Source organism: Miniopterus natalensis, chromosome 10 (assembly GCF_054644295.1).
Source record: "Miniopterus natalensis isolate mMinNat1 chromosome 10, mMinNat1.hap1, whole genome shotgun sequence".
Taxonomy (NCBI): Eukaryota; Metazoa; Chordata; class Mammalia; order Chiroptera; family Miniopteridae; genus Miniopterus; species Miniopterus natalensis.
Genome location: NC_142090.1, coordinates 14,123,828 through 14,144,718, shown reverse-complemented (window position 1 = coordinate 14,144,718; position 20,891 = coordinate 14,123,828). Strand labels below are relative to the sequence as shown.

At 49.9% G+C, this 20,891-nt stretch overlaps 1 protein-coding gene across 1 annotated transcript in view; it reads right to left on the bottom strand.

Annotated features, from left to right (window-relative positions):
* PLXNA4 (plexin A4) overlaps nt 1-20,498 on the bottom strand; it is a 399,973-nt gene extending 379,475 nt beyond the window's left edge. Inside the window, exon 1 of the mRNA XM_087821012.1 lies at nt 20,052-20,498. The gene's annotated coding sequence lies outside the window, so the exon portion shown is untranslated. The remainder of the gene's footprint in view (nt 1-20,051) is intronic.
* Nucleotides 20,499-20,891: the final 393 nt, after the last annotated feature.

The following is a 20,891-nucleotide window of genomic DNA, read 5'->3' as shown; positions in this document are numbered from 1 at the left end:
CCCCTTCCCCAACACCAGCTGAATGGTGTGGATACTAGCTGGAGAGGAAGTTGTGTTAAGATGAAAGAGACTAAAAAGAAAGAAATCTTGCCTTGGGTCCAGCACTGCCCACAACAAGCCCCCTGAGGTGTGGTCCTGCCAGGAGTCAGGGGATTGGCTTATCAGCCTTGGATGGAATGTGTGGCTCGGGGTTCTGGGGTGCTATGGGGCACCATGCCATGAAAATGAGGTTTTTGATGGGCCAGTGTGGCTCAGTCGTTGAACACCAACTTATGAACCAGGAGATGACATGCCCAGGTTGTGGGCTTGATTCCCAGCAGGGGGCGTGCAAGAGGCAGCCGATCAATGACTCATTGATGTTTCTATCTCTCTTCCTCTCCCTTCCCCTCTCTGAAATCAATAAAAACATTAAAAAAAAAGAAGAAGAAGAAAAAGAAAACAAGTTTCTTCCTAATTCTGGTCCCTGGAGAAGCCAGCCTCTCTGGGTGTCCCTAGTGAGCAGAAACCCTGCTGCTCTGAACACCTATCTCTGGCTCCCACATCCACACCCTGATGATCTGGGAGCTGAGTCTGCATCCCGAGGTCTGTTTCTGCCAGCCCCAGCTGAGGCCCGTGACCTGCTTGCCCTGAGGTCAGTGTTTCCTGGAATGACTGAGGAGACAGATTAAAGGAAGTGTGGGGACATGGGGGAGGCCCTCTCAGCCGCCCTCGAGCTATTTTCCACATTACTACTAATGGTGTTTTGCCCCGGGAGACTCATAACACCACTGCAAGGATCTCCATGTTCCCCCCAGACCTCCCCAGACCCATCAGAAAAGGCGAAGGGTTATAGCCATCAGCTCAGGGGCAGAGCTTCCTGACAGGTTCACAAAATGAAATGCAGAAGAGGGCCAGAGAAAACTGACCCCAGACTCAATCTGAAACACACAGAGCTGGTGGTCAGGGACCTTCCTGTGTGGTGTGGGAGGTTCTAGAAAAGTCCCCCTGTGCCAATGAATTTCATGACTGGAGGAGTTGGGCATGCTCTGCCAACCAGGGTGCCTCGGGGCAAAGGATTCTGATTGGATAGCTGGACACACACAGTGAAAACCAGGCAGGACAATCCCTATCTGGTTCAAGGCTATCTCACCAGGAAACCAGGGCCTGGAACCGAGGACGACTAAGATAGGCTGTTTTCATAATATCCCCTGTTGGATACAGGTGAGCATATCCAGGTACATCAATGCCATGGGCACTGGACCCACCCCTCTGATCTCTGATGGACTCAGCTTTATGACTTTGCCACAGGCAAACATTAGCAGGTGCCCCATCCTGCAATGCTTGACATAATTATCATGTAGGCTCCAGGCAATAATTACTCACTAATGGGTAGTCACTGCCTTGAGTTAAAGCCAAGAGTCTCCTACTTGCTTCCCAGTAAGCCAGATCTAGAATCCTGGGTGGTAAACCTGAGAAAACCAGCAACCATCGCCACCACCTGGCAAGGAAAACACATTATCTAAGATATCAATGGGGGTCCTAAAAAACAATGTATGTTTACATGTGTGCACTGGCAAAATGAATGGCTGACCTGAGCAGATTGGATGCATAAACATGTTTGTTAAATCTAAGCTCCAGGCAAATTCTGGACCTTCTGAAAATGAAGGAATTTCTACATACATTGTTAAATATTTTTAAAGAGGTCTTATATAGAGGGAAGACCAAGATTGATTTCATGGGACCAGACACCTGCCCTCCTTTCCCACTTGCTTATAGAACTGGTAGGCCCACTGAAGCTCCATGTTACAAACAGACATGACTATTTGTAAAACAAGAAAACTGAAGAGCTTTAATCCAACCCAGAGTGGCAAGAAGCATAACTAACATGTTTTAGGTATACGAAGAACAGGCAATAATTTTCCATAATATAATGCCTCCATTTATTGAGCATTTACTATGTGCCAACCTGTGTCTATTATGTCACATTTATTGTCACAATAGTCCTGTCATGTATTGTTTTACCTTTTTAATAATAAGGGGCCTGAACATCAGAGAGGATAGGTAACATGCCCAATGTCACACAGCTAAGGATCCAGAGTTTGATTATGTCTATAATTTACTTTATAATACTTCAGCTTCAACAGTGTGGTATAATGTAAGTAAGTTAGTTTTAATCTACACCCAAGAATGCTCAGTCAGCATCTGAACTGCTGTCGTGAAAAATGCATCCCCTGGGGCTGGTGAGTTGGCTTTTAAAAGACCTGCATCAGAGTTCACCTTGAGTATTTCAACCACACTATCTCAATGGGCACTACTGGTTTTATTAAAGAGCATGAGAGATGTTGGAAATAATTTTTCAATGAGACATTAAGTCAAATACAGATGATTGGTTAGAAATACTGTCCAGGCATCTCTGCCTTATGGGCACAAGAATCTGGCAAGTCCAGGGCCCTCTGTGGCTCCATTCTTGGCCTAGAGCCCCCATTAAATGTGTGTTTCATATTTCAGAAGACTGTCCTCTGATTCTACTAGAAGGTGAGCTGAAACCTGCAACCAAAATATTGTTGTACCTGCTTCACGTAAATCTTCTTTCAAACAAACTTGTCAGAGTCACTGTTGTAGAATAAATGTTTGTGTGCCCCCCAAATTCATATGTTGAAATCCTAACCTCTAATATGATAGTATTAGGTATGGCCTTTGGAAGGTACTTAGGTCATGAGGGTAGAGCCCTCCTGAATGGGATTAGTGTTCTTATAAGAAGAGAGACTTCATATCTCTCTCCTTCTCTCCCCCCCTCCCCACCTTTTCTCTCCCAAGTGAGGATACAATGAGAAGATGGTCATCTGTAAACAGGGAAAAGGGAGCCAAACAATAACTCAAGCATGCTGGCACCCTGATCTCCAACTTCCAGTCTTCAGGACTATGAGAAGTAAATGTTTGTGTTGTTTAAGCCACCTTAGTCTAAACTGAAACTAAGACAGTCACTAAATCATTGCTTTCCAAATGTTCTCACTTCCCAGCACACTCAGAAAATGATAATATTTGTACTACCCCCTGGAGCCAGAAAAAGCTGACGTGGGGACTCTGCCTGCCACATGCCCCACATGTACACCCTCAGGGAGTTTAGATTTAACAAACATGTTTATGTATCCACTCTGTGCTCAGTTCTGCCATTCATTTCACTAGTGCACACACATAAGGACACAAGGTTTTTGCATGACCTTCACTGATATCTTAGATAATCTCAACAAATCTGCAAAACCTTTCTCTGGCACAAGCAGGGACAGAAGACAGGGTCTGCACTGAGCTCCAAGAACAGGTTGTTTGACTACTTCTGTGTCTGCTCCCTAATAAATATTGGTAGGTATGGTAGAATCAGATCTGACACTTGCTTTGTTTAGAAGGTTGTGGAGGAAGAAACTCTCACCTACCTGTAATCATTGGAAACTCAGCCCCCAAGTAATCTGACCATTGTAATGGCCAGGCTGCAATGCCAGGTCTGTCTGCCTCCAAAGTCTATGCTGGGGCCTCAATGCTCCATTGCTTCTGGGCCCAAAGAAGCTTCATCAATGGTTATTTGTCAAACCTGCACGGAAAGCTCTCCAGGAAATGCCGTGCCAAAGGTTTCTGCCCTTGGTGCTATGCAGCTTCACATTTTTATCAGTAATTTGAATGAAGGCTGAGAGTCACACTTATCAAATTTGCAGGTGACAAATTCTAGAATTTGTGAAGGTCAAATGAGATGCTATGAAAGAAGTCATGTGGTCTCGCTGCAAGGCTTTCCCTATTGGTTATAATGACATAGTTCAGAACTATCTGGGCCGGCTGTAGCAGGGCCCAAACAGGAGCCCAAAATAACATTTGATGTGAGGAACATAAGTTCAAAGTTTAGGTTTCAAAAAAATATTAATGGGTAAAGTACCAGATGGCCAAAGTTCATGTAAAATATACACCAAATGCGGGTGGGAGGAGTTGAGAGACCCAGTGGTTATGAGCCAGCAGTGGGGTGAGGCTGCTCCTAGAGTTTCGGGGAGCCTGTGACCAACAGCCCTGACATGAGATGAACCTGACACTGGGCTTTGCCACCCTCACTTCCTGCAGACTCTGACCTTCTCCGCACATCTGTCCCAATGTCAGATGTGCGTGAACAGCAGTGAGCTGTCAAGCAACGTGGAAAGTAATTAAAAGAGAAAGAGTCTCCATCAGGTGCTACCAAAGCTGGGTTCTCCCATCCCCTGCGAACACACCCAACTTGCCAGCACAGCCCAGCTATGTGGCTCAGAGAAACGAGGTGGAAGGAGACATGGTAAAAACCTGAAATTTAAGATTTTCTTCACAGGAGACAGAAGGAGTGGGGGAGAGGGGGACATAAAGCAGTCAATCAGTTACCAAGGGGCAACCCTTTACGCCTCTAAATCGAAATCTCTTTACGTCCTTGAATTTCACTTTGATGTTATCATCTTTATTTTTTTTCACCTTTGTGAAACCTTAGAACCTTCTGGCCAAAGACAATGGGAAGCCAGCCAAGTTTAATGGCATTTTCATTTTGGAAAGGAAGTAACAGCAGTTCCTACGTCCCTCGCAAGTCTGTGGTCAAGACCGAGACTCAGTAGATGCTCTCTCGTCACAATCCATTGTTGAGCAACGACCATTAAATAAAAGACTGAACATCAGCACACATCCATCACTTGGTACAGACTCTGCGGCAAGCTGCTTCCCACTTCCCGTGGATTTTCAAGTGTTTCAGTAGGTGTGATGCCTTCTACTGTCAGACCATTCCAGCACTCCTCATTTTAAGCTCAGAAAACCAAGTTTAAGGTGGAGCGAGAGAAAAAGAAATCAACCCACCCTATTATCAGGCCCCAAGGGAACCCCAAATGTGTATAAGACGGTTGCTTGCTTTCAACAAGCCTGCAAGTGGGAATATGAGATGTAAATGCTAAAAACACAGGTCAATAAATTGTACGTTACAGATAAATTCTTGGCAGCCTGAATTTGCAGAGTCTCTAGGTGTATTACTATCTTGACCCCAAAAATACCCAGGCCTGGCTACCATCTGGAATGTGCACAAGGCTACTTGCAAAATTGCTTAGGTGGTAAAACTGTCTCCAGGACTAAAGATTTTTAAAATTTGAAAATAGAAATTCTGGAATAAGAATGCCATTCTTTCCAAACAACGTGCGCTGGGGAAATGTGGTTTGGCATTTTTAGAAGTCACTGTTCTCTGGCTGGTCATGTGATGATATTCCTCGAGCTCTTTCCTGGAACTTTCTCAACACTCCAAACCCACAGTGCTCTCACCTGTGTCGGTTAGAATTTTTCCAACCAAAGGAAAGCAGGAGAACTGGGACATCTCAAATCCCAGATGCCAAGGAAATACCATTTCACTCGATGACAGTCATAAACATAAATACAGCTTTTTAAACATATGCAATCAATTTACTTTCAAGTGTTTGTCCAGCGCATTTGGTCTTGCTGGAGCCTGGTCCTGGGAAAAGGAATGAAGGAGGCGAGAATGAGCTGTGGCGCCTCCTTCATGAAATCAGGTCTGGGTTTAGTGAGTCTTGCTCTCTCTCCCACCCAGCCCCGGGGCCATCAACAGCTCAAATTTTCTGTCCAGTACGACACCAGGCACACGGTCAGCGCCTGGAGCATCTGCGCCTTTCCTGGATCTTCTTATCTGAACTTAAAACCAGAAAACCTCCTTTGAGGACACCTGCTAACCTGCAGGTCAGTGGGAAGCCTCTACAAGAACACACAGCAGGGCGATGTGACAGAAAAGCAGCAGCAGTGGGGATTCCCTACCTTTGTCCCAGACTCTGAGGCAGCCTTTGAGGGGACCCAGCTCACCAATCCCAGAGCTCCCACCCCAACGGAGAGAGCCATGGACCTCCAAGCGCCACCCAGGGCAGCAGGGACAACTCTATTTTGGTCCTGACCACAGTTCACTGCGATTAGGTTACTTCCTTTCTTAGGACCCTGGACCTCCCTTCTGCCTCCTACTGAGGAAACAAGTTGCCACCAGATAAACTGGGAAAAACTGCTGAGTTCCCTGAGACCAAAAGAGTGGCTGCATAAATATATTAGGTACTGAATGCAGCTGATAAAATGAATGAGGGCTGGGTAGACAGGCACCAGGAGGTAAGAACAGAAACCCTGTCACCTCTGTGGGGCTGCTGAAAGGTTAGAGCTCAGAAATACCTGCCCGGCCCTGTGGTCCCTTCTCCACAAGAGAGCCCACATATAGCCGTTTTTATTAGCAGCTCTGAGATACCCAGAAGCGATCCAGAGAAGAGAGTAGACCCATTGTTTCACTTGAAATTGCACTGCAGTTTTGCAGCTAAAGACATTTGGGACTGAATTCCCAGAGTCCCCTCGTCCTAAAGGACTGGTCTAAACTGTGCGCAGGCCAGTCAGACACCTTGCACCGTCTGAGGACCTGCACCCCTGATGCAGCCTGGAGGCTTTCATTGTTCTTCTGAGACTTGCAGCACAGGGGAGCGTGAGCTGGCAGGGTCTGGGAAAGCTTGGAGAGCTTGGGCATCTCTCTCTCCACATTCTGCTCAAACCAAATGGCCTGTTCTCTAAGGTTCCCACAGTACGAACACACTAATAGAACCAAGAGCGCCTACAAGTTTTGTCACCAGCCACTTGTACATCTCCTGCCATTAAGAGGGGCTAATAAGTTACAAAGCTTCCCTGCAGAATGCAAAGCACTTGGCACTAATATGTTAACTCATTTATTTGTTTCCACATATTAGGAAGACAGACTAAGCACTGTTTGAGTACCTACTAGGTACCAGGCTGCTGGTATTTAATGCAAGTACCTTCACCATAAATGTAGGACAACAAAGGTGGGAAGCAAAGGAAGGACAACAGAGTGGGACCTGGAACCTGGAGAGGGTCTGTCCCACCTAATGGCATTCAAATAATACGATTTTTTTTCAGTGTTCTTAGGACCAAGCGAAGCTTATCTGGCGCCCAGGCCCTACATGGAGGCCTTGATTTTACAGGCTGGTTCCTACCCCCAGACAAACAAGACATTATATCTAAAGGGCAAGGTCAAATTTTTAATCATCTCATGGAGCTGGAGTTCATTTCACCAGACCACGCAGCTTTGAGTGTGCACTCATTGAAAATGGGGTGCACACGCCAAGAAAGAGAATAAGCTAAGACCCCGAAACAAAGGCCTGGTCACTCTCCATTGCTGAGTTCTAAATCTGCATTTATTCCTTAATCTTGCTCTGTAACCATCTGTGTACAGCTTAGCCTCCCACTGGAGAGCAGGGAGGATGTCCTAAGGCAAGGTGAATGCCTGGATGTCTTCAAAGCAATCTCAAGCAAAATGTTTCAGATCGTATGTTTAATTCACTTGAAAAATGTAAAAATCTATATGTGGGTCTTCTCACTTCTTTACTAAGCTTCTGCCAGATCCCAAAACGAATTCCTAAGTCTACAAATGGGACCAGGAGTAAATAGCATAGTAACACTGAGATGAAGCTGCCAGGAGCACAGGAGCCATATGCCTGCTGGCCTCCTGGTCACCTCTCCCTGGAAATCCCATATGCACCTCAACTCACCATGTCCAGAAAAGAACACATTCTCCCGCCACTCCCCCTCAACTGAGCCTTGGTCTAGAAATCTCTAACTAAGGGTATGGTGTCACCTTCCACCAGGTGTCCAGCTTGGGCAGGTCCCCTTACTCCCTACCGCCTTCACTGCCATGTTCACCATCTGTCAGCTCTAACTCCCAGGCTCCTCTCTAATCAGTCCCTTCCTTTCTCTCCTTTGCCGTGGCCTTTGATCAGCTCTCTCCTACGTCTCCCTGGATTACTACAGAGCTGCACTCTGAGGCCTACTCCATGTGGCCCCAATAGTGACCTTTCTATGCTGCAAATCCGGTCTTATTGACTCTCTTCCTTGGAAATCACCAAGGCCTGCCAGATAAAACCCTTCCCTGGACACTCACCTCTGGTCCTGGCCCAGCCACTCTCTGTGTCTGCATCTAGCCCCACCTCCCACCGCTGCCTTGAACGACTGCAGGCTGGGGAGTACTGTGTGCTCTCACTTGTCACACCGAGTCCTCCACCTGGCACCCCTTCTTCATGTGTTCACAAAGCCAATCCCCCTCACCCTTCAAAGCTCGGGTAATGCCCCTTGCCCCTTCTCCAGGAGACCTTCTCGATGGCCTGCCTTTTATATCTGGACGGGTGCCCTTCTTATATAATTCTCTGGGTGCCCTCTGCATGCCCAGGTTTTACTTCTTACCACACTGTGTTTAAATGATCTATTAACACGTGTGCTGCGGGCACACCAAGCTGCAGCTCCCTAAGGGCAGGAACTAGGTCTTTCATCTCACTGCAACCAAACGGTTGCATAGCGCCTAGCACCTAGTAGGCACTCAAGAAATATTCCCTAATTTATTGATCGGTTGATTGTTTAAAATTTTCTTTCACTGCATCTTCCTCTCTATAATATGTAACTACATATATATGGAACAAAGTGAAAGATGGGCATCAAGGGGAATAATAATCCCTTTTCTCTTTTTAATAAAAATTTTAAAAGATTTCAGAGAGAAGAAAGCAGATGGAGAGAAAGAGAGAAACACTGATTGGCTGCCTCCGGCACACTCCCTACTGGGGACTGAGCCCACAGCCCGGGCATGAGCCCCAACTGGAAATTGAACCCGTGACCTCTTGGACGATGCTTAACCAACTGAGCCACACTGGCTGGGTACCCCTTTCTTCATCAGCAGTTCCTCCTTAACCTCCACCAGAATCAGGACTCCCCTCCTGCCCAGGCCTGGCCTCCTGCACGAACCGGCCTCTCCCACAGCCCCCTGCTCTCCCACGTCCACTCTCCTCTCTGGCCCTTTGTCAGCTGCTTTCATCCCTTACAGCCCTTCTGGTAGAGGTTTGAGAGTTAGAGGCCTAAGCGTAGACTTCATTCTCTTTCTTGATTTTTCTCTGACCTTGGGTATAAATGGAATCTTTCTTCTGAGGCTCACCTGGCCCTTTAATATGCACGCCGCATCCATCCTCACCTCCTGGGCTTCAGGTCCAGAACAGCGAGGGCTTATTTTGGCTTTAAAGAAAGAAAAATTGAGGCCTGGCCCAGAGAGGGAACAGGCTGAAGACATTCAGCAGACCGACCTAGGATTAGAAGCTGGGTCTCCCTATTTCCTGGCCAGCACATAATACTTCTTCAATTGCTCTGAAAATGAAAACCTCAGGATTATTTTGCAGGAGGAAAAAATAGGCCTTGGGAAGCGGCAGTCACACTTCCGACAAGCTCCATTCAGAGGGCACCGCAACTTACATAAGTGATTTCCTATTACACCACAATTGTCACTGCAACATGACAGTCCTGCAGCCTCCTTGAAGTGTATACTCTTTGTTGTTTTTCTCTACAGATCTCCTAGAAAAAGAATCGAATATGGTCCGAGCAGGAAAATAAACCACACAACCCCCGCAGACCCAAATGCCCCTTCTGCATGGCTCGTCCTGAAAAGAACCAAAGAGAATGCAGTGAATGGTGCCCCCTGGACCGGAGCCCTCTCCCACCTGCCCTGCTCCCAGAGCTCTGCTGTGTCCCTGCAAATAGGATTCATTTTTATAAAAAAAAAAAAAATGAAAGCCAACAGTTTATGAAGAAGAAATGAAGTGGCAATTTCCCAGCATGACTGGGAATCAATACACGCTGTTGTCAGGGTTTTCCTTTCAAAGGGTGACTGTTACACTTCTCCAAAGTCAAGAGTGACGGAGCTCCAGTGCTTGACTCACGGCTGCTTCATCATAGCAAGATATTTTTAATTTAAAACTCACCGCAGCTGGGTTGGAACTCAGCTGGGACTTGATTTACTGCTAATTCATTTCTACGATTCCTATAATTCTAAACTCAGTCACCAAACAGTTTAATGCTGATAGAATCACCAGTGCAATGCTTTATGAATAGGGGCCGGGGGAATTTTGTTTAGTAAGTGTGTGTTAGCAATTGTTACTCACTTTGGAAAGGAGCACAGGGCTTGGGCAAAGCATGGCCAAGGCCCTGTAATTGGGTATGTGGGTGATCAGCCAACATCCCAGGTGATCCAAACCCAAATACCACTGGGGTGATACCCCACCCCCACCAAACCCCCTCACTCATATACGTCATTACCTATGTAAGATGACTACTGGTCGGTGAAATGCTTCCCGTGGGAAATTCCTAACTTTGCTCTCCGGGTCACTAACCAATGGTGGGTCATCATGAATTTACAGTCTAATTAGAAAACTTCAGCCTCTCTAGGGTAGCAAAGTTTCTTTCCCGAGAGAAAATTTGTCTCGACTATCCAAAATTTAGGGAGCTGTGTCTTAATAACTCAACCTGCTTTGTTAATTCAAAACATGTATCTTTGCCAGTTATATCGAAGCCTCTTACTCCATAAGCGTAGCTGAAAAAAATATATTGAGATGGTGAATGTCATTACTCACGCACTTTGCAACATCCACCTTGATCTATTAGGTGCAACCAAAAAGTGCTACTTTTTAGAAACATTTCCACCAACCTGTCAAAGCTGCAATCACACTCCTTAAAATGATCCCTTTAGAAAATATACATCTGAAGGCACCAGAGTTGCCCGAGTCCTGTAATAATTCACAGCCATTTCTTAGATTCTCAAAAGCAAATGGCTAAGACAAGAGGAAGCCAGCTCCTCCAGAAGATGGGCCTCTCAGGTCCCTGTTTTAACAGTACAGTAGATTCGTTCTCCTGTTTTCTCTCCTCCAAACTAATCTCAAACCTGAAAGCTTCCAGTTGTAGGCTAGCATCTCCCAAAATGCTTTCTGTTGAACACCCATTCCAGGTTTAAATACACCCACACAAAGGGTTCCCATGGCCAAATAAGCTGAAAAATGCTTGGCTAAGAATAGACACGTTTGTCTATAGCAGGACTCCTAAGCCTTTCATGCGCATCTTGAATCACCAAGAGGAGGAGATAGCATAAGGTGTTTGTAAGACTTACTTGGCCACGGAATGCTTTTTCCAGGGAGAGACTAGGCTTCAGAATGTTCTGGGAAACGCAGGTTGGTCGTCCCTCCCAATCTATTGGCACCTAAACCCAGAGCGAGTATTATGTGGAAAGCAAGAAATCAATTCCAAGTGCATCAATCTGAAATAGACCACGGCCCTCCACCTGCCCCCAAACCACGAGCATCCAGGACACTCTAGGGTGACTGACGGGCTCAGCCTGCCCTCGCCTGAATCCTCTGGAATAGCCCCTCCACAGCAGCTGCTTTGCACGTCCCCTGTGTTGTCCTCTATAGGCCATTCATCTCCACCTTCCCCTACTCTGTTCATTCATTCTATTTACTCAGCAAATATTTATGGATCGCCCCTAGTATGATAGGCCCTAGGTTAGGCACCAAGTATATATAAGAAAAATAAGAAATGGCTCCTCTCTTCTACAGAAAGAAAGGAGTCATTTCAATGCCACTGTCATCACTGCTACGGCCAGCAGCGGCTTCTTTACCACTATTTAAAAGTCTGAATTAAGTTCCTGATTACACAAGAGACTGCTTCGAGCAGGGGCTGGTCCTGACCCTCGGGGAGCCGGAAATCTCAGGCAGACATGCTAACACAGACACATGTCTGAGAGTCAGGGAGTTGCCCACATCAATCAGCAGCTAACGGAAAGTGCATTTAGGAGAGGAAGACGGGTCACTGTCTAATGGAGAAGAGAGCGGGAAAGGGGTCACAAGCACTCTGCGACCATCTGTCCTTTGCCCCGCCTGACCCTAGAGGGGCTTCAGAGCACTAGAGTTGTAAAAAAAGGAGAGAAGAGGCAATTAATCATGGAAAATATTTTATATGGAAATGTCCCCTGCTGCTTTATACTCTGATGCTTATAATATTTTCTAAAACAAAGGAAGGGGCAGAGATCATTTTCATCTGCCCCTCAGCCATCACCAGCAGAAGCATCTGAGACATTGGCATGCCACCATGTGGAAGGCACGCCTCTGGTTAATAAGCCCTAAAAGTTAGGAAAAGAAAGCCTCTTGACTCCTGACTGGGACCCATTCTTAATGTGGTTTCTATTTGGGGGTCTCAACTGTGTAACTAACTGATCATGTGTTTGGCTATTGCAGTCGTGAGGTCATGACCTTCAGGGGCTGAGCACCGTATTGGAGCAGCCAGCCCTGGTTTGCCACCTGACTCTGCTCTGAAGAACCATGTATGGAATCCGTATGTGGAACCCACTATCCCACACCCCCAATCTGTGTACCCACCCAGATCTGCCCGGCCCTACCTAACGTGCCACCCCCTTCCCCAATTATGTTCTTCAGCCATTGCCCCACTTACTGCCAGAGTGACCCCAGGGACACCTCAAACTATTCCTCGGGAGCTAAAGTTCTGGATGCCTTTCTTCATTAGGGACAAAGACTGCATCCTGCAGGTGCAGCACCATCAGGCCCATGGGGTGGGGGGTGGGGGGGGAGGGGAGACGTGCCCCAGCCCACAGGCCTGACCACAGAGGCCCTAGCTGGACATAGCATCACAACCCCGGAGTGAGGGGAGGTCCCAACTCACTGGGCGAGTGGTGCCCAGGGCACCGTGGCCCACAGGAAGGACCAGCTGGCGGATACTGGCCATGCCTGTCCTCTGGGCTCTTCTGAGGCCGTGTTCCCATCAGCTTCTCTAGGGGACATCCTGAGCAACTAAGCCACAGCTGTTTCCTCGGGAAGATGTGGCTAGCTTGGGAACACATTCTTTGTTTCTCTTCCTTCCCTACCTTTCCTCCCTTTTTCCTTCACTTTTGTTGCCCTGGGATTCCACCCTCAACCACGTGTTACCACATCGGGCTCTGCTCTCTAGGGTACCCAGGCCAAGACTCAGGAGAGGGGCCCACAGGCCAAGGGTGCAAGGTTCCAAGCTCCCCCATAGCTTTGACCAAACAGCCCTTCCTGCATCTGTTCTGTGTATTAGAATTCCACATAAAATTTCATTTAAATAAAGAATTCTACCTGCCTACATAGTTAAAGAATTTAAATCACTGATCTGAACTAACCCCTCATTTTACCAATGGTAACCCTAAAACATAAGGTGATTTTTTTCCCCCAAGGCCCCTTAGCTGGTAAGTGAGAGTTGAGATTATCTACATCTATCTGTCTCCAACATCTAGCTTTTCCCACAATGCCAGTGCTTTTTAACCAGGGGAACATACCAGAATTGTCTAGGAACCTGAGAAAATATACACCTGGCTGGACCTCGCTCCTGTCTGAGAACCTCTCTGCTGCCTTGGAAGGAAAAGGCTGAGCCTAGAGCTGGACTATCTGACTATCTGCAAAAATTCTACTTGAAACCCTAGTATCTACACAGTCACCACAACCCAGTACTTTGTGTGTATAGCATGAAAGTTCTGCTGAATTTTATTATTGTAGAATCCACTCCTTTATTCAGAGCTGAGAGCAGGCAAATGAAAGTGCTTGTCTTAGTCCAGCATTCAGTGGATTCCCCGGGGCCACCACACAGAATATCTACCTTCTTTGGTTTTACAATCCATGTTAGTGTGTCTGAAGGCTCCAAGAAGTCCTTCAGTAAGGAACCTCTCTAGCTTTGCTTTACACTCAGGGTAAACTTTTTTGGCCATGGAAACTTTCTGTATGTGCAGCATCTACTCCCTCCCACAGAATACGCTTTGGGAAATTCGGCTCTAGTTTAGGTTCACCTTCAGGAAGCAGGTCTGCAATGGAGAGGTAAAAAATGAGGTCAGGCAGGTATGTACAAGGTGTCCCCCAAAAATGTATACATACTTTGAATGATTATTAATTCTAATGGGTTAAATCTGAAAAGAAAGAAACATCAATTGAGCTATCAGCTGTAAAATGTGTATACACTTTTGGGGGGCACCCTATATTTTTCTCAGATTCCTAGATGATTTCGGTCTGTTCCCCTGGTTAAAAGCTATCTCTGCGAGGTTAGCTGACATTCCATGCAGCCTGGTTCAATTACACAATCTGATGGCCACTGCCCTGACATGCCCTCCTCTCACTGTCTACTCCCTCCACAAGAAGAGAAACAATCGGCCAACCCTGCTTTACTTACTTTCCCTCCTCTTGACCTCTGGGCCAAAGCCAAGGAATGATTTGTTAGCCCTCTAGTCCTACACCCTACAGTACCAAGAGGGAAATCCAGCTGGGCTCCTATAGGACAAGAGCAAAGAACATGTGAAACAGATGTTGAGCGAAGACCAGGAAAGCCTCTGACCAGCTCTGGTGTCCCTTTCCTGCAGTTCCAGTGACCTCTTCCTCAGCTGCTTCTTCCTAATGAAAGTACTCTTGCCCGTAAGACCTTGGGAATTGATTCAGCTAGTCTGCGTTCAGCCCATTGACTGTGGAGACGATATCCTCCCAGCTAGTGATCTGTTTTGTGTTGGAGTCACAACATTCCAAAATCCAATTTGCTGTTGCGAATTCTTCATGGGGAAGGTACCATGGAGAGGTAGGGGGAGAGCCAAGCGTAGCCCGCAAAGCGGAGATACCTAAGATCCCACACACGCCTGTTGGAGTAAGTCCGAGCAGGACTCCACATCCAACAGTGTCAGCCACTCCTGCTGCCCCAGGAGGCAGGTGATGAAATTCCAAATGCACCCCTTCTCGCCACCTCAAGTTTGAGAGAACCTTTACTCACTGTAATGTAGAGAAGAATTCATATAAAATAAGGTATAAAATAAAAGTCTGTCTTTTGGAAGAAAAAAATAACACCTAAGCACAAGAAGACCGCCTGTGGCTGCTCCCTAAATGTTCAGGCCAAAAAGACTGAGTCAGGCAACTAAGGCCTGATTTTGAGATGAGACAGCACTCGACCAGGTCCACAGCTCCATCAGGGCCTCACACCCACACCTCTCAGAATCCGGATGTAATTCCTAAGTGCTACATTCACACTAAGTGCTGCAGGACAACCTCCCCCACAAACAGCCCATTTGCACCAACTTCCAACGAGCCTCTCTGCTCCAACTACCATATGGACCAGCACCCAGTCAGGCATGACATTCACAAGTAAAGATTCCTTCCCTGCCTTTGGCTTCCAAAATCTGGAACCCAAGGGCTCATGAATGAATGGGTGAAGGAAATAATTGAGCACATACCATGGGCATCCTTCCCCAAAAGTGAAAAGACCATCCACCATGTGGCACCCTGGAGCCTTGGGCATTCGGCCTTAGTTCCCACACCATCAAAATGGAAATAAACAGTCCTCACCTTACAAGGTGATTTGAAGGATTAAAGGGAGAGTGTTGTTTCCACACTACCAGCAAATTCTGAGCGGTCACTAGGGAGAACTAGATTCCTACCAGTGTGAGACTCAGAGCCTCATGGAATCAAAAGCAGAGATCAGGTCTGCACTGGGTCACTCCTTAGCTTTTCCCAGGGGGAAATGGGAGGAGTCATTTGCCAAATGAGGCAAAAGCTACCCTCAGAAACTGAGCACTCTGCTGGAATGATCAGTTCAGTTTCACACCCACCAACATGAGGGTAAGACTCAGCCTCCTGTGATGAACTGGGACACTGGGGTTTCAAGAAGAAATACGTTCACCTGGGGTCACAGAGGTAGCCCAGTGGAAAGCCACCTATTCTAAACTTCCCCAGGCACACTCCCCAAAACTCCAAAGGGGATAACAACATGCTCCACACAGATGTTCTAAGGGGGAAAACTGCACAATGATAGGGACAGAGGTCAGTCTGTTTGCTTAAGGTTGGCAGTTGGCTCCAGCACCACCAGCTGTGGGATTTTAGACAAAGTCCTTACCCCCCTCCCCCACACACACATCTCAGTTTCCTCATGGAGGAAGTGCGAATAGTAAGAGTAACTGTCCCTCTGGGTAGTAATGAGGAAGAAAAGGCCAACCTGTGCAAAGTACTCAAACGACGCCTCATCTGTGTAAGCGCTCAATAAATATTAGCCATCACCAGCAACAATATTACTCCTTTCCATTCTGTTACTTTCCCAAGGACAAGTCATAATGTCCCCAGAGCCTGTCCCCTGGGGAGCCTGATGCCACATGATCACAGGACAGGGGTCAGTGGCTCCTACAGAATCACACAGGGACGCAAGAAGCTTTTCTTCCAAGCTGCTTCAGACCAAGCCGGGAAGCAGACGCCTCCTTCTGCAACCAGGCCTCTGCTCTGGGAATTAGGACCCCCTGCCTGCCTTCGCTTTTAAGATCCATCTCTTACCACTTAGCAGCAGAGCCCCCTTCAGTCCCCCTGCTGACTGCACCTTCCTGCCACAACTGGAATGAGACAGCCTGGGCAGTGAGGAGAGGGGAAAGAACAGAGAGTAAGCCCCGAGGAAGGGAGGGGATCAGGGGATCGGGTGGGAGCCTGGGACTGGAAGCAGCAGCGGGGCTCGCAGCTTCTGAAGAGGTGGTGCCCGCAGGGCTCGGCGCGGACCAAGCATTGCTCAGTGGAGCCTACAGGGCAATTACCCTAATCATGTGCATCTCCCAAACAGCCGTTTGATTTATTAGCACAACGTCTTTTTAAAATGCCGCTCTTAAATATAAATAACACTTAATCATCCAGCTGTCGTTAAATTCATGTTATATTGATTTCTTGGAGTGCCACAAATTTGAGAGCGAATGGGCTGGCGGATGTGCGCACAAAGCCAAGAGGTGGATTCGCAAGTGGCGGGGAGGGGGGAGGAACGGGGTGTGGGGAAGGGGGGTGTCCTGGGAAGGTCGTGAGCCCTATTCAGCCGCCCCAGGGTCTGAACCAGTTTCACATTGGGTGGCACTGGACACGAATCAGAAGAGGAGAAGAGAGTCTAAAAATTAATGACATCTGTTGCACAGACGAATCACAGCCGGAATCATGGGAGGTTTTCTCTATGGCTGCTGCCCTACCACCGCCCATCACAGAGCTACTCCAACAGGTCTCCGGGTGGCATTATCCATGTAGTGCCTTCTCTGGGTAAGGGTGGGGAGAAGCTGCTAACATGCCTCCTAGCTGGCTAGGAGGAGAGAGGTTGGCTGCAATTTCTTTGCATCAAAGCCAGGTCAGAACTAGGAGCTGAGAAGAGTTAATCACACCGCCCCCTTAGCTCTCTCCCCACTTCAGGACTGCTGCTTCCCTAGAAAGCCCCCCCCCCCGAATTCCCAGCACCCCTCATTGTGATTAAAAGGATCAGGATGCTAAGTGTAGGCAGAATCTGCCGCGCAGATTTCCCTGTCTGCGGGGAGCAGCAGGCAACGCAGGGATGCCGCGAAGGAGAAAGGAAACAAGTTGGTGGCCTCAAATTCCTCCGGAAATGTTTGCAGAGCCTCGGTGGGCATCCAGGATGAAGCCCTGGGAAGACAGAGGCCATCCCTGAGCGAATACCAGATTGGGCAAGAAGGAACAGTTTGTGGGCAACCCATGCCTTCTCCCCCGTGTTCGCAGCAGAGCTGCCTAGAGCACAGCCCAGCAGCAGCCCTGGTCTGCAGAAAGGAAGCATTCAGGGTTGGGGGTTTTCTAGTGCAACTCCTCTCAGAGTGGGAAGACCCCAGAGAACTTAAAGGGAAGACCACAGAGGAGTGGTGGAGAAGGAGAGTGACAATGTGACATGCTCCAGGGCTGGCTGGAGAGCCAGGAAAACATTGAATGACGTGCACCCAGCCTTGCACAGATGTTAATTAACGCCTGCTTTGTCCTAGACACCAAACCGGTACCTAACACTAAGCGCAGAAGAAAGTGGGGATTTTTGAACCATGTTTAAAAATGTTTAGCTTATAACCAGCATAACGACTGCTGGCTTTGCATTAAAATGACATATCCTGAGGCTGCAAATATATGAGAAAGGAAAGAGGGCCGAGAGAGCAGCAGAGAAAGGAACAGACATGTGGAAGGGGCACAGATATTTCAGGAAGCTCTGTACCCCATCTTTTTGCCCCTTTAAGGTCCCGAGAGGGAATGTGTACCTGGGGGCCACTCACTGTTGCTGCAGTTCACTGTTTCTGTTGAAAACCATGTGCTGCTCTACGCATACGTGGGACCTCCCTGTCCACGCTCTCGAGGGGCATGCGTGTGAAAAGGTCCCAGTTCTCCCACAGCCCGGAAGACAGAGGTGGGTCCCATTGCCACATCTGGCTGGCCGAGCTGGCCGCATATAGATAGCTAGGCTCTTTGAGAGGGCATGTGTGTATCTGTGTGTGTGTGTGTGTGTGTGTGTGTGTGTACGAACACCCATCATTCTTAAAAAGAAAATAATGTTTCTTCCCCCTACTGGGTTCTCCCCATTGTGACAGCTTTCCTTTATTCCATCTACCCTTTTCAATCAATCAAAGGGCAGCTCACACAGCACACAGCCGGAATACAATCTCCCTCCCGGGGCGTCTGCTCTTCTCCCCAGCCTAGCCAGAGACCTTTCAGCAGCTTGAAAAAGTTTGAAAATAACAGAGATGGGGGTGTGGAGAGAGACCTTAATTTCAGCACCCATCTTTGGGATTTACGGAATCAACCAAAGCCTGTGCCCAGCGCCGAGGTCCTCTTGTTCAAGAGTGTGGACTCCTTTCCCCTAATGTTCTGGAAGGCTCCCAGCAGCGTATTGTTCCCACTGGCGGGTTTGTAGGACACTCTGAACATATGATCTTGTTGAGAGGATACAAGCTTATTCCATTCCTTTCCAGGTTGACCAACAAGGTGCCCCAACAAGAGACAGCTGTGGGAACATGGGACCTTGCTCTATGTACGTTCAATTCCGAAATGACATTTTATTTGGATCTCACATTCTCCTGCCTACAACAACTGAGCCCTGAATCAATTGCTCTTTGACCCCCCCAAACGGAACCTGTGAAAAAGCCCTTTTGGAGCCCAGCCACCTCCTACCTCCGCCAGAAAAAAAGTTTGAAAATAAGCAGCCTATGAAACTCCAGCCGGGGAGAAAAAGGTACCGAAACGCTTCTGGGAAATAGAACCTGGAACCACAGGCTTGTGGAAAGTGAGTCCCCCCTGGCGGGAGCAGCCAGGCTCTGGGGGACGCTGGCGGGCCCAAGAACGCCTGGCTCCTTACCGGGTGGGCACTGCTGAGGTCGTGGGGAGAGGGGCTCCTCCCTTCCTTCCTGCACGACACCCTCACGGATCCTCACTTCTAAGTCTTTTTCTCAGACACGCACCTCGGAAGGCATGGGGCAGGTGTTAGCAGAGACCTAGGTGATGTTTGCAGCACAACAGCGCGGAGGCAGGGTAGGGAGGTGAAGGGGAGACCCAGGTCCTGCGTCCTTAAGCCCTGTGGCCTTGCCGTTTGCTGCTCAGGGACTGAAGACGGGGGCAGGTCCTACCTTTTACGGAAGGTGTGACCCGGACGCCCTCCCTTCACAAGCAACACTGCACCCCGCCCCCAAGCGATGCTTCAGTCCGAAATCCCGAGCGTTGGGGGAAGCGGTGCCAGGCTTCAGAAAAGCGGCTGCGCTGCCTCTTGCTGGGGAAACGCGGTGGCTCCGCACGCGCCGCCCTGCAGAGCCGCAGCCCCTCCGCCCGCCGCGCCTCCTCCCCGCGCGGGCCACCACGCTCTCCAAATCCGCCTGCATATCCGTGGGTCTGCGCACCATCAGCATCCCCAGGCATCCAAAGGCCACGGGGCAGAGATCGCCCTGAGAGGGTCCCCAAGACCTCCCATTACTTCCCCCGTTTTTAAACCCAGCTAAGGATGCGAAGGGCTGGGAACTGGGAGGGGAAAAAAAAAAAAAAAAAAAAATCACTCCCTCAGCCTGCCCGGGTGGGAGGGAGAGGCAGGCGTGCCCAGGATCCCACCCCGAAAGTCCGGGGGTTAGAGAAGTCTGAGTCCCGGAGCGTCAGGACCGAGCACGGGAAATACCTGCCCTGGGTGCGCAGCAGCGACGCGGGTGTCCAGGTGCGAGGTGGGCAGGTGCCTGTGCGCGGCGTGTGCCTGTGTGTGCGTGTGCGTGTGCGTGTGTGTGTGTGTGTGTGTGTGTGCGTGTGTGCGCGTGTGCGTGCGGACAGGGGACCGGCTCCCGAGGAGCCGCGGACTCCGGGACCGAGCCCGCGCCCCGCCCGCGCCCGCCGCCCGCCCGCGCGCCCGCCCGCCCGGCGGCCCCTTACCTGGAAGCGCCGCTTCGCCTCCTTCAGCGGGGCCGCCGCATTGACACTGCGGCTGGAGCCGGCGCCGCTGCCTCTCGCCCCGCTCGGAACGTGCGCGTGTGCGCGCGTGTGGCTGCCTCCTCCAGCCCCAGCCCAGCCCCGGACGCAGATACTCCACCGAGGCGCAGGGAGCCCGGGGGGAGGCGAGGAAACGGAGGGCGAGACCAGAGCCCGCAGGGCTTGACAGCTCCCCGTGCAGCGGCCAAGGTGGGCGGAATGTCCAACAAAAAGGTCGGAAAACGTGGATCGATTTCCAGCACCCCTTTCCTCCGCGCAGCCCCGGAGCCTGAGCAGCCGTAGTGGTTCTGGGGGGGCTGCGGTGGCGACACGGGGCTGCCCCCCCGCCTTCGTCTTCACCCCCGCGGGCCGAATGTCCTTGATGCCAAGCGGGCACGGCGGCGTCACTCCGCGCCGCCCATGCTCGCCGGGTCGGGCCGCTGCCCGGGCGCGGCGAGTGCGCGGGGGACCCGCCGGGGAGCGCTCTCGGAGCCTCTGCGCTCCGCCCTGGGCAGCGGCGGCCGCCCCCCGGCAGCCCACGGCCGGCCGCGCCGCTGCTGCCCCCGCCCCCGCCGGGGGATTGGCCGGGCCGCGCCGAGGGGCCGGGGCTGGGGGGCCGCGGGAGCCGCCGACTGCTCCCCGGGGAGGCGCGGGGCTGCGGAGGCGGCGGCGGCGGCGGACGCTGCGGCGGCGGAGAGCGCGGCCGCGGGCCGAGCCGGGCCTCCCGGGCGCGCCCCCGGCCCCCCGGGCGGGCTGCTCGCAAAGTTTGCAGGGGGCAGGGAGCCGGGCCGCCGCTGGCTCGGC